This window comes from Cephus cinctus, unplaced genomic scaffold (assembly GCF_000341935.2).
Source record: "Cephus cinctus unplaced genomic scaffold, Ccin1 Ccin1_scaffold0168, whole genome shotgun sequence".
Lineage (NCBI taxonomy): Eukaryota > Metazoa > Arthropoda > Insecta > Hymenoptera > Cephidae > Cephus > Cephus cinctus.
In genome coordinates, this window is record NW_014332892.1 from 2,488,771 (window position 1) to 2,501,550 (window position 12,780).

General features: G+C 36.8%; 3 long non-coding RNA genes across 4 annotated transcripts; 1 reads left to right on the forward strand and 2 right to left on the reverse strand.

Moving 5' to 3' along the window:
• The first annotated feature begins 161 nt into the window (after positions 1–161).
• LOC107264390 lies at positions 162–10,377 on the forward strand. Of its 2 annotated transcripts, none has more exons than XR_003058683.1 (5): positions 162–344; positions 5,515–5,754; positions 5,841–6,106; positions 6,176–9,586; positions 9,912–10,377. It is a non-coding gene; the product is annotated as an uncharacterized LOC107264390 (long non-coding RNA). The 2 variants fall into 2 exon arrangements; XR_003058682.1 differs by lacking the exon at positions 9,912–10,377 and having other exon boundaries at positions 6,176–8,387; positions 8,469–9,254.
• Positions 585–2,197, reverse strand: LOC112493840. The gene is made up of 2 exons (XR_003058719.1): positions 2,060–2,197; positions 585–1,955 (listed from the first exon to the last, which is right to left on the reverse strand). It is a non-coding gene; the product is annotated as an uncharacterized LOC112493840 (long non-coding RNA).
• Positions 7,562–10,783, reverse strand: LOC107264389. Its single transcript, XR_003058712.1, has 3 exons — positions 10,268–10,783; positions 9,768–10,049; positions 7,562–9,629 (listed from the first exon to the last, which is right to left on the reverse strand). It is a non-coding gene; the product is annotated as an uncharacterized LOC107264389 (long non-coding RNA).
• Between the last annotated feature and the right edge of the window lie 1,997 nt (positions 10,784–12,780).

A 12,780-nucleotide genomic window follows, 5' to 3' on the forward strand; every position in this document is an offset into this window, starting at 1 on the left:
ACATTTATATTTTAACGAGACCCGCGGGTTCTGCCCCCACACTACTGAACCGGCCAATCGGCGTGTCTCCTTCGGTGCTGCCTGCTTCTGATTGGTCAGCGATATGCGGGCCGAGACCAGCCTCTCTTCGGGACTCGCAGCTTTCTGATGCTATCGCCGGCTTCTATGCTGCTTCGTGACTTTTGTCGCATTGCTCCAATGGTGGAAAAATTCACTCGGTAGAAGAGGGAGGAAGCTTGGTAATAGAAATGATACAGTGAAACTGACAATGCCAAAGATCGGGGGAGAGAATTAGGAGAGGGATGCTTCGAGAGATCATGGCCAAATTTTCGCTTCAGCTTTCCGTGAGAATATCTCTTTTTTTTTCTGCATCTCAATTCAATGCAATTTTTCTAATTTATATTTACGTACTTATCAGTCACGAAGATGCGTATCCGTATAATAGCAAAACTGATGTATTATTGATACGCGTACAATTACTTACGGAGAAGTATATTACTGTAAGGTAATCCCGTAATATATTCTTATAGATAATTAATCGTGTAATGGTATATAAATAATTAAGGAATTTCAATAATAGCATATATCGTCAATTCCAGTTTTATTTCGTACACCCGCAATTCCTCACACAATTCCAGACATATATTTGTCATACACAATTATTCGTTTCATTGAAATACATATTTTATTTACAAAATTTTTGCTACGCTTTTATCATTTATTATTATACAAATATCCTCCCTTGCGTAACACGTCGTTTCTGTGGATTGAATTTTGAAAAATTTTCAAAAATCATAACCGCTTATCTTAATCGAATCAGTGCCAAATCCTAATGAAATTTTCTTATCATTCGACAATATTCATATAACAGCATTAGGTATAATATAATCCATGTAAAACACTAGTTTATATTGCTTACATTAATTTCAAATAAAAAAAATAAGAACGATGCCCTAAACGAAACTTAAAAGTCAGGTACCAACTGAACAGCAACACAAGTCATTTCCGTTTTGCGAAGTCGCGTGCTTCCGGTTGTCGCACACGTAGAATCACATCGAGTCCTCGAATTACATAACCCAGGTTTCACGTGTTTCTAAAAAACAGAAATCGATCACACCTACTCTCGATAATCGATCGATCGCGATTTCCGATATAATGATTTCCGATACACGTCAATGGAAGACAACACCAAATACACGTCGAAGCGATCCATGTCCGTTGACCGGCAGCATGGCACTGAGGCTCTTAAGCGCAGCCTCAATGAAACCAGCAATCGCCAGGAATTGCCTCGAATTGGCCCAATCAAACTACCCCCATTCACATGTGTACGCGCGTATTAACTGCTAATTTCATTCGCGTTAATTAGCGTCAAGCGCGCTGATTTAATTGGTCCGCGAATGCGCGGCGATACTCATCCTTCCTCGCTTAAAGGTTAGTTTTATTCCTTTTTAAATCATCGATAACACTGCTCTCTCTGTATATCACATGTAAACAGCCTTAACGAAGAGTTTGATAATTATATTATTGTTATACTTTCGATCAATCAGGTTTGCCAAATACGTATAAGATCTGTCAAGATATTTACAATCTTTTACCAACCTTTATTCACCAAATCAACATGGCGGATCTGCCGTTCGACAGTTCAGTGAACTAAGATCGATATATCGATACTCGAATCTCGATTTCTCTAGCTAACCTCAGGGTTGCAGATCTGCATAGGAACGAGTACCGGACCGAAGTCGGCAACTTAACTGGCCTAAATGGGTTTAACTCGATGTGATTTTGCCGACGAACCACTAAATTGAACGAATACGAACTAAACTGAACTCAACTAAGCTAATCATATCACATTACTAGCGTTATTAGCCGAGCGACGATATAAGTGAAGGTCCGGTGATGGCAGACTGCAGTACCGGGTTGCCTCCTGCACTGACCCTCGCTCGTTATTTTGGTTCCTTAAACAAAAAATTTCACGTTCTATACCGGAAGTCATCACCATGCTCTTCGACGAACTTTCTTATTCGCGGGATTTCTTACGATCTGTGTTTAATTATCTTACCAATGTGCTACGTCAGGTTTCCGTTAACGCTCAAAGATCCTTATCCGTGTATGTTTTCAAATAATGATGTGTTCGCGCCATATCGAATTTGAAAATCCGAACTCTACCGAGAACTGCCGAACTACTCCGAGGGCTCGTCGATACTCTAAACTGTTCATTGGATTATTTGGATAACGTGATGTGCCAGTGAAAAGTTGTTTTTTCTTCGTTTTATTATAAACAATCTGCTGTTCTGTGATTTTCGTGTCGCGCGGGTATTCTTATTTGTGAAAAAATCTAGTTCTTTTTTTACTATATGTAATTCGACAAACAGAGACACGAATATTTTTGACACTTCTTGGAATTAGTCTTTTTATCGAATTCCTATCATTATTGTTATTCTGTACGTATATGGATCTGCACTTATCACTCGTACTGTATATGACTGTAATATAGTGTAGGGAAAGAAAGAAAAAAGTGACAGCTATGTTCCATCCCCACCTCAGTCTCACGAGTGGGAGATACTAACGCATACCTGACTCCTCCTATTTCCCTTCCATCATAGTAGTTGATAATGCTTAAGATTTTTCACACTCGTATAATCCGAGTGACGTGTTAAATATTTTCAATGAATTCAACCAGGGATTACCTGTCTGCAAATTTAATAATAAAGACCATTACAAAATGCTATATAAGGTATTTAAACAGTAATTAAGAATAAATTTAATAAATTGAAAAGCGATCCTTGCAGCGATACCCTAAAATTTATAAACGTCCACGAATTTCTATTAAAATACAAAAACTTCGGTTCAACGACCTCCACGTAGTTAAGTTTTAAGAAACAAGAGCTCGTACCACAAAAATCTTATTCTTTCAAACATTGTCATATTTATAATTAAAATTCGATCGACTTCGCAATAAAAATTTCATGGTTTAATATAAACGAGTGAAGAAAATTTATTTCGGTAGATCGCATAACCAAAACGGTGTATCCCTTTTTGGAATCTTACGAAAGAACCCTCTTGGTTTATCCGTCAGGATGGTGAGTATTGCCGTGAGCCCGCAGCGCACTAGCAGGCCTGCCAATTGAGCGAGTTAACGTCAATTGATCTAAATTGACTCAATTGGGAATAATTGCACGAAGGCGACGGGGAACCTCCGTTCCCTTACTATATCTACGCTCCTGAACGTATGTCGCATCTTTCCCGTTCGCTGATATTTCTCAAAGTACCATCTCCGACCCTCTTTGACATGTGCCGCAGCCACAGGGACGCCTCGTAGTAAAATAAAAAAATTAAAAATTAAGCTCAAAACGGCTAACAGTGCAAATTGGCCTACGCTACTGACACTTGTCGTTAATCTCGTTTGTACGTTGAATTATAAAAAAACAATTTCCATGATTCTTTCCCACGTATCAACAGTAGCGGCCGTAAGGTCCTCCAAATGGAATATTAGCCAGGATTGTTCCCGTGGATAATGTTACCCCCATGGCAAGGGGTAGGACGAAGATCGTGTAATAAAGTTTTTCTTCGCCCGTATAAAACTGGTAGCCCTGCATCGTCCCACACGTCGTATCTCGAGGTGGCGTGAGACCTCAGGAATACTACAAATAGAAACGGACACTTAGTCATCGTCACATAAGTTTGGCAGATCGTTGGATATACTGGTAGTTAATTTTTGTCATTGGATACAGTGACAAGAGTATAGGAATACATATCTAATGCTTGTTATCCATCGTCGTCACCGTTACTGAGAAGCCATAGGATTTTCCGAAAAATTTCCCTTGGTCTTTTGATAGCAGCCATCTTTTTTCTCTATCCAATTTTCATTGACATTCCTGCACCTTTCTCTACTATTTATTCAACTCAACGTAGCTGTATAACTCTTTTTAAATGTCTCTGTCAAATGATCTCTTCGCATTGTATGAGATGAAATTTGATAGCGTCATGCAATGACGTAGTATCCTTATTAACCCGACGATGTGACATCCGTCTGTCATTCCTACGTTGGCACTGGTGTACCGGGTGTTTTAGAAAAAAATAAATTGAAAAATTATTATATATGATTCAGTCGTAAATAACGTTTCACTTTGTATATGCTTTTATGGTGTATGGTAATTAAATTGTGCACGGATTACCTTGTGAGAAATTTTGGAGCATACGTATGACTTTTCCCCTTCGCTTTCCGCTCGAATCGATTGTATTGATTGTTTATTGGTAAAGGACAGGAGTCCACGCATAGAGACCCACATATTTCGTGAGAACGGTTATACACGGTGAATCGAATTTCTCACAATGTTTTGGTCCTCGGTCTTCTCGTATCCCGCATAAGATTACACACATGGACGTACAAATGCTGCGGGCGGGAAAGTTTCCATGGAATCTATAAATCTGACTGTCCGTATTATAGGATTTTTGTAGAAATCTTTTCTGAAAAAAAAATTGAAATCCGATATGAATCTCGAAAAAAAATCTTATATGGGACATTCGTTTAGTATAGGGTGTTTTGAATATGCACGTTATTATTGTTAGTATAGTATAAAATTATAGTTTTTAATTGTTAAATATAAAATTCAAATTAATCACTATAGCAAGTGACGTTAATGGATCGTGTATCAATTTGACTATTAACCATTGAGGTTAGAAATATTTCAGGGCAATGTAGCACCCTTGAAATTATTCTCTTACGCCATTTACCCTTCGGCCTCGTGTCCCGTATAGAAACCATATGCTTTCCCACTTCAGTCATGCTGGCTAGAATGACTTGAACTGACACGCGACCCGCAGCCACCCTAAAATGTTTAATTGCACCCTCGTGTTATATCGGAACGTCAGCTAGAACTTGTGGAATGTGATTCATTGCGATGAGAGAAATTTATTTGGAAATAAAATCATACGTGCGACGTATTTTGATTTAATTGTAATATAAAGAAATATATTTTATTAGAACAAATTTTATAGATTGTACTAGCTGCATAAAAGATATAATAAACTCACCATATCAAGCGCTGGTTATATATCGAATACTGAACTACAGATTTCTACTTTACCTACGTATGGTATGTCATGTGAGTACGCTCACTAGTGACATCTATACACGGTACAGCCGTGTATAGCGGGTTGCCCTCCTACAAGGTACTTTTATTAATCGATAATCACGTCATCAAATTAATAAGTTTAATTATCCGTTAAAACGCCGATTTAATGTAAATTGACTGTAAACATTTAGATACCACTGAACCCATTAATCTTCATTATGTCTATTAATAATCATATCTATGGATAATACCAGTAAAATTAGTGTAGACGTAATTTTGAGTGCTTATCAAAAATTAAAACCCCAATCAGTACGTTGTATTTAATGTTGAATTGCAGTATAAAGATAACGGAGATAACGAGTGAAGGTTCCCAAATGATGAAACTATGTAAAAGAAATTGCCAGGAGAGTCTGACGTTTGAATTTTATTTTTCTGGAAGTACTAGGAGTCTTGGCGCTCTACAAAATCGTCCAGAGGTCAGTCCACCTTGCGAGCCTGATGGAATTAGCAGTGGAAAATAAAAGAGGACATCTGGTGAAAATGACATAGCTAAACAGAAAGGCTACGAGACGAGCCTCCACCTCCAAACAGCTATAGACCCTGTCTAGGTTGGGGAGTTTTATCTCGAATAACCAAACGATCCATTAAGCACACGAGTCAGCCGATATCTAGAATCAAAGTCAGTAGCCACGTATAAATATATAAAATAAAATAAAAACGTACGTCACGGTATCGAAATGATTTTTATCGTTTTCGATATGGCAGTTCGAATCCAGACATCCAGGGACTCTAGTTGAAAACGGCTCTGACTAACCAACTGGGAGAGGACAGAAACTCGGCCTGACAACAGCGAACCCTCGAGCTCCAAAATAGCTGCATAGTTTCTGCTCCGAGTCGTCGGGCTCTGGGCACACAGAGCCCAGCACAGTCGAAAAATCCTGTGACCATTATGGATATCCAAAAAACAATAACGGGTATAGCTGTCATTATCATTGACGAGATTCACCGATAACTCCATATACTGTAAAGAGGTTAAAATTGTATTACCAAATAACTAAAGTCAAGCGGACACTAAAACTAACCTCAAAATTTTTTTCTAGAAAGAACATAAGGATCATCTGACAAGATCTCATAATAACTCCTTATGCAATCATCATGAGTCACGATTGACGCCTACGATATATGATAATTCTATCTGAATGACTATCTATATATGATAATTCTATATGAATGACTATCAGACATTTCCTCGATCGAAACTCGTAGTTGACTTTTCAATACTGTCAAAGGGTATAGATGATTTTTAAATTTACGAAAAATCATTTTATCATTTTATCAGACGTACTTCTATTTTCTTATTATCAGATCCAATATTCCTCGTACGAATAATCATGGCGCATCCATGCCTAAGATATACATCCGCAATTTGCGTGAAGAGCATTCTCATGCAAAGCAGGATATGCTTCCACCCATGCAAATCTAACCAAGTCTCTTCGAAGTTTATTCCAAGGCACTGCTATATTAAGCGGAAGCATAAAAATAGTCGCCATTATTGCACCCAATTATATAGGATGTTTCATAAATTGTATCCTGTATCCATACGTCAGACCTTATCTACTTGGTTGAACGAGAAGGATTTATCTGAAAATTAAAACTTGTAACTGATACAAACGGCTGGATGACATATAGATATACCTGTATATTTTTTTATCGATAAGACTATGCATATCAACGTTATCAGATATCTAATCATACCTGATAGAAATCCCGTAAAATTATTTTAACTGTGTACGTGTAACCCAATGAACAGTAACTCACAAAATTTTAGCCATATTTTTATTCTAATATTGAAAAGTGTCTGAACAAATTTTTGACGCTGTGCCGTTTTGACGTGTACTGTACTTCGAAGATCCTTTTTCACAAAATGGAGAAAAAAACTGAAAAAGTATTTTCAATGCATCTGGCTATGTGATATTTTTGTCTTCTCCTGTCGAGTTCTCTGAGAAGCCACGCTGCTTAGTTAAGTACACATAACGTACCAGGCACTTAGACGTTGCCGAGAAAATTAAATAAATAAATAAACAAGTACATTCTAATCGCTGTGTATTTTGTAATACGTCAAAAATTATGACAAAATTTTCTAATAAGTTACATAAGAGTCTAATGTGCGATTTCTAGCTTCAGCTGTAACAGAAGCTTCGGAAGCTTAGTCTTGCGAGAAAATTTTTGGAAAATTCCTCGTTATTTGACTTGGCATCATTTTATTGCGGCAGCTGTCGAGGTAGCCGGAAGTCACCTGTTACCAAATTATTTTATGTCGTGGGCCGATTTACTCGACCTCGAATATCATCATAGCGACGGAATCCTCCTTGAAAACAATTGTTGTTTTATATTATTACATAACTAGCCAGTATCCAACTCATTTATTTTTTTGATACAATTTCATTATAAGTGAAAAAATAATAATTGGAGATCGACCCTTTGAGTATTTGTATAAAGGTACTGTTTATTCGTATTACAAAGGAATTAATGACAATATGTATTCGCAGCTGACAACAGAGATAACAGATGGACTAATGAATGACGAAACGTCATTTTGACAGATTTGCTGAAATTTTTACAAACTTTCAAAAGACAGCATCCTGTTTTACGCAATCAGACGTGTCAACGTACCAACGTAAATCTAAGTATAGAATGAGCTTTTTTTGTGTACAGTCGAGTAGTCCTAACGACCTGGCATAGTCAACCATACAGTATAGTTGTATAATTAGAGAAATTTGAACAGAAGCAGATACGTGAGTACAATGAACTCTATACAAAACAAATTCAAGTGTTTTTTTTGTATTTCTCCTAGACACAGCAGAAACAAGTACTCTTTTTAATGAACATTCCGAATTCTCTGAAAATAAAATAATTGAGATTTTAATCCTCGACCTCGATTCTTCAAGGATGTCAATAACTGTTCTGATACGATTCGCTGATTTCCGACTGATTCGCTAATTGTTAAAATGTTTTTACAAAAATTCCATGTTATTCATAAAAAAAATAAAAGAGTATCTGGTGTACATATGACTTGTCAATGTAACAATTTAATTGGGCATTTAATTATAGTTATAATAAATAATCGTATAAATAATAAAATGTAATAGGTAATACAGTTGGTAACTATCTTAGACTATCCTCGAAGGTTCATGTGATTTCTAAGGTCCGCTCGACTGATCTCTGGCAACCGGCGAGGTTAACGCTGAGGTCAGCCGTGGGTTTTAACAAGTATTTTGACTAAAGCCAAGCGCAGACACAACAAGTAAACAAGTAAGTGAGTTTCGAGGGTGGCAAATGGCGCGAGTAGGTATGAAAAATTTTATTGGTAAAACATTCTGAACATTGTTACAGATAATACAACAAGGGAGTATAAGGATCCACGTAAACAATAAATTCTGTGGCGTCGCTCAACCGGCAAATCAAATCGATTCAATCGATCCGATCGAATGCGGAGGAATCGACAGCAATCCAGCATTTGCAAACTGGTGCAGGAAATTTATTTTCTTTTCGCAAGCAAAACCCTATTTCCTATTGCATTAATGGGCCCAAGCTTTATGCAATGCTGTACATGGCCGTCGGTCGTGACGATTTTTTCCTTTTAATTCCCACCAATCCACGTCTATTCACCGGTTGAATCGTTTGATTTATTTGTTGATAAAACTAATTAAGTTTACAAGGTTCATTAAGAGCGGATAAGAAATTTATAAAATTATTATATATAATTAATGCGTTGGTCAAGTGCACAGAGTATGCGGACATTTTGAAAGCGAGGAAAAGTAAAAAAGTTCAATAACGTGTTATTCAAGTTCACTTTTGAATCTGCCCTTCTGTGGTTGACTGTACCGCACGATATTCCTGCTTAGCAACCAACGTGGATAGTAACCTGGGGTCGAATTCCCGCGTCGTTCTAAGAATATATTTAGATCTTCAAATCTCGAATCGATAGTCGTCCACGAGACTCGGTCCTGCTAAATATAAAGGATTGTAATATTTATAGTCATCGGCAAAACTCGTAGTATGTTAAAGCAGTAGGAGACAGAGGTATTACTGGTAGGCGTATCTATTTTTGAAAATAAAAATTATAAATGCAAGTGAACGTACGGACTCTTTGTATGTGTTGAATTATTGATCTGGTATTGTATCAATATGCAGGATATTATCTCTTTCCAGGTATATTCGCTTTAGTTTTTCATTTCTAATTCTATACCATTGTTCTTGTATCGATTCTAAATAAAAATATACGCTTCGCGTGGTATCTCGTCCTAGCAGGTTGGCGTGGAGGATCTACTGTCTTTAAAAGAGTCCATTTTCTTAGCCAATGACTGTACGAAAACAGGTTTCTTCTTGGGCCACGTTCCCTTATAGGCAGTAACTCATGCGTGGATCAGTTCCAAAAGAATTCACGAGAGGAGGTACGACGATGCGATAAATTCATCATAATCTAAGTGCTGTACATCAATTCGTGAAAGGTAAGGTTCCCCGTCGTATACTGAGAAGCTCGTTCTTATCTGTCTGATAAAAATGATAAGCGACCATTGCATTTTCAAAAGAACATAAAAAATTGTAATTCTATCAGTACTGCCAGACTGCTTAATCGAGAGGGAATGAACTAAGAATAGAAAATGAAAAATTATTTTTTTAATTACTCACTCTGTTTTTAAATGCAATCATTGTAGAAAAAGTCAGCTTAAATATTCTTATAAAAGATCAAATCCATTGCATGGCGTTGCTCTTCATTGATTTACTTCAAAATTATACAATTCTAGATTTCTGTTGGTTCTCATTTTTTTTCAGACAGTAACTGTAAACCTTGGGCTTCTGCTAAGTAGGTCTACCAGTCTGTAGGCTGAAGTGCAATGTACCTTGCTGACTGTGAGTCACAAGATCTAAATGACTGGGCGCAGTACTGACCATTATAACCAGAAGAAAAATCTAGTTAAAAAATATTAATTAAAAGGAAGAAGCGCAACTAATTTTACAAATGTGAAAGTCACGTCTACCAACAAATCACATGGAGGCTTTACGATCGGTCGAATAAAGTTTTACGTTTTACACTCATTCAAGATACATAACCTGTTATTACAATGGCGATCTTTGTAAAATTTATTATCTTATCCGTTGGCTTTCGGTAGAAACTAATAAAACATTACCTGTACTCTTTTAATCTACAGCTGCTCCGCCAAGTCCTATAGGAACACTTTGTAGAATCTTATTCTATAGTCTCGAACTCTCAACTCAGTGAGTGGGTCTTGTCATGTACGTGTTGCTAAGCGAAGTACGTTGCTCCCCGTTGGATAGAGGAATAAAGAGTAAACTAGACGTACGTACATAGGCTGTCGATATTCCGTTTAAATTTGCAAAGCTATTACGAGTCACGTTAACCTTTCTGGTCTATGCTGACTTTTGTCTCCGTACACGAACTAGTGACAATCGATCGACGCGCCTTCTTGCGGCTTCAAGAACTACTGCATTGGTCCCGAAATGATTTATCAACATTTAATACATTTATGAGTTACAGTTAAAACAGACTGCATCGAGTTTAATTAATAGGATTTTCTGCCTTTACGTAACATACCTATATATTTGTAAATATACACTTTGTCTAGTAAATAAAATTTAAGTGTTGGTTTTGACTATTGTCCTTCTTCATACATTTCGACGCCATATTTGTTAAATGTACCTTTGCTTACCCTACATGTGACGGACGTGCTTGATGATCATTTACATATAAAAATTCGTTTGTAAATTTGTATGACATCGGTAGACCCGATCGTGATTTGGATTAATAATCTGATGCCTGAAAAAATGTGGTACGACTAACTCCCTTTCTAAACTAATTGTCATGAAGATCATTGTTATCTTTATTTACTACCTTTAATTAATCATCGTAATTCTTACTTCTGTCATTATTTTATGTTTACTACTAATTACTAATTCCGTACTAAATGCCATTCCGAGTATGGAAATTAATTCTGACTCTGATTCGTAACATGAAAATTTTCTCATACGTCATTATACTCATTGGTTATTAACACGGCGAATATATTTGATAAGGTAGCATACGTGCCAGTAGCCACAGTATTTATCTCTTCAATTATTCGGTGAGTCATACGAGTCTTACAGAATATGTAGGTAATGTGAGGATAACTTTCTCGCGTTACGTTAACTGGGATTGAAGCAGCTTGAACCAGGAAGCATCCTACGTCTTTCAAGAACATGTCCGGGATCTTTCTAAAAAATGTTGTGTAAGTGAGTTAATAAGGATTCCAGGATGAAGTACAGATTGCAAATGACATTATTATTTATTTCATAGGATATTCTCATCAATCATTCCATCGAATGCACTGAGCAACGTCCAGATTACGGAAAATGACGAAAACAGTTATCAAAGTATGAACTTAATCCATTTAAAAAAATAATAACTTACCGTCCAAACGAAAGATAAAAACTTTATCGCTGGCGCGAAGTTGAAATCTCCTTTTACGGAGCACCTGATATTCTACTGAGTAAGCATTGCTACATAAAGTTTGCTGATCGTCAGGATACGCAGAAGAAGCTTCTGTCGTTAAGGTCAGTAATACGTCCAATGAAATATTGGCAATACAAAAGTTTTGACGAGTCTCTGCGAAATTTGTAGGTATTTCAGGCGTAAGGAAATATTTTTTAAGTTTGCCTGGTCGTAGTCACGAGGCTGGGACTTTAATAATGTCCCTGGGAGAACGCTCGAAAATAAGTATAAGAATAAGAGGCGCGACCAGACGTAAATAAGAGGAAAGAGAGAGAGAAAGAGAAATGGAGAAAAAAAATTTCAGCAGCACGTGACATTTTTAAAGTTGGCATCTGCTTACTCCTCTTAGATAATCCTGGCAAACGTTCGCAAATTTTCGAGGAACACAAATATATCTAACAGACGCAAACTCTGCTGTGTTACGCAATAGTCACTAGCAAGGTGGTAAGACTTTCAATTTTAAACGCATTGATGTCCGCTGAGTATGATCTAACGTCAGTGGTTCTCATTAGCACATCCGAGACCTTGACCATGACCGTTTGTTACAACGTTTCAGCAAGATTATAATAATAAGTGTATGGTGATATCACTTCACTATTGTATTATTACATAACTTATTATCACGAACCGTATAGTTTTCAGGGCTGCGCATATATATATATAATATATATCCGATCAGACAGATTTTCATCTAAAGTTTCCTACGTGCTAAATTTTATCATCAACGTTTTATTATTTCCTACAATTTGCCATTGACTAGTCAGTTTATTTCGATAAGCCTCACGATTATGCACAAGAAGCTTTAACCAACGTTGATCGACAATCTGACTGTAATAACCTGAAATCATTATTGGCAATTGATCGTTGAAACGATTGGCAACAATTGTAATAACAAAAATGCAATAATGCATTTATCGATGATTGTATTTAAAAGAATCATGACTTTATTATCACGTGATACTAAATACAATTTGAATTAAGTTCTAATATTTATGGATGAAAATTTTCGATTAGGACTACTGGAATTAGGGGTGATCCTTAGAAAATGTCAGAATGGGTTAGATCTTTCGGATATACCTATTGGCCAGATGGGGATGGTAGGTATGTGGGTTTGGTATTGATCTACCACCTTCAAGTGACCTTTAACCCCCCCCT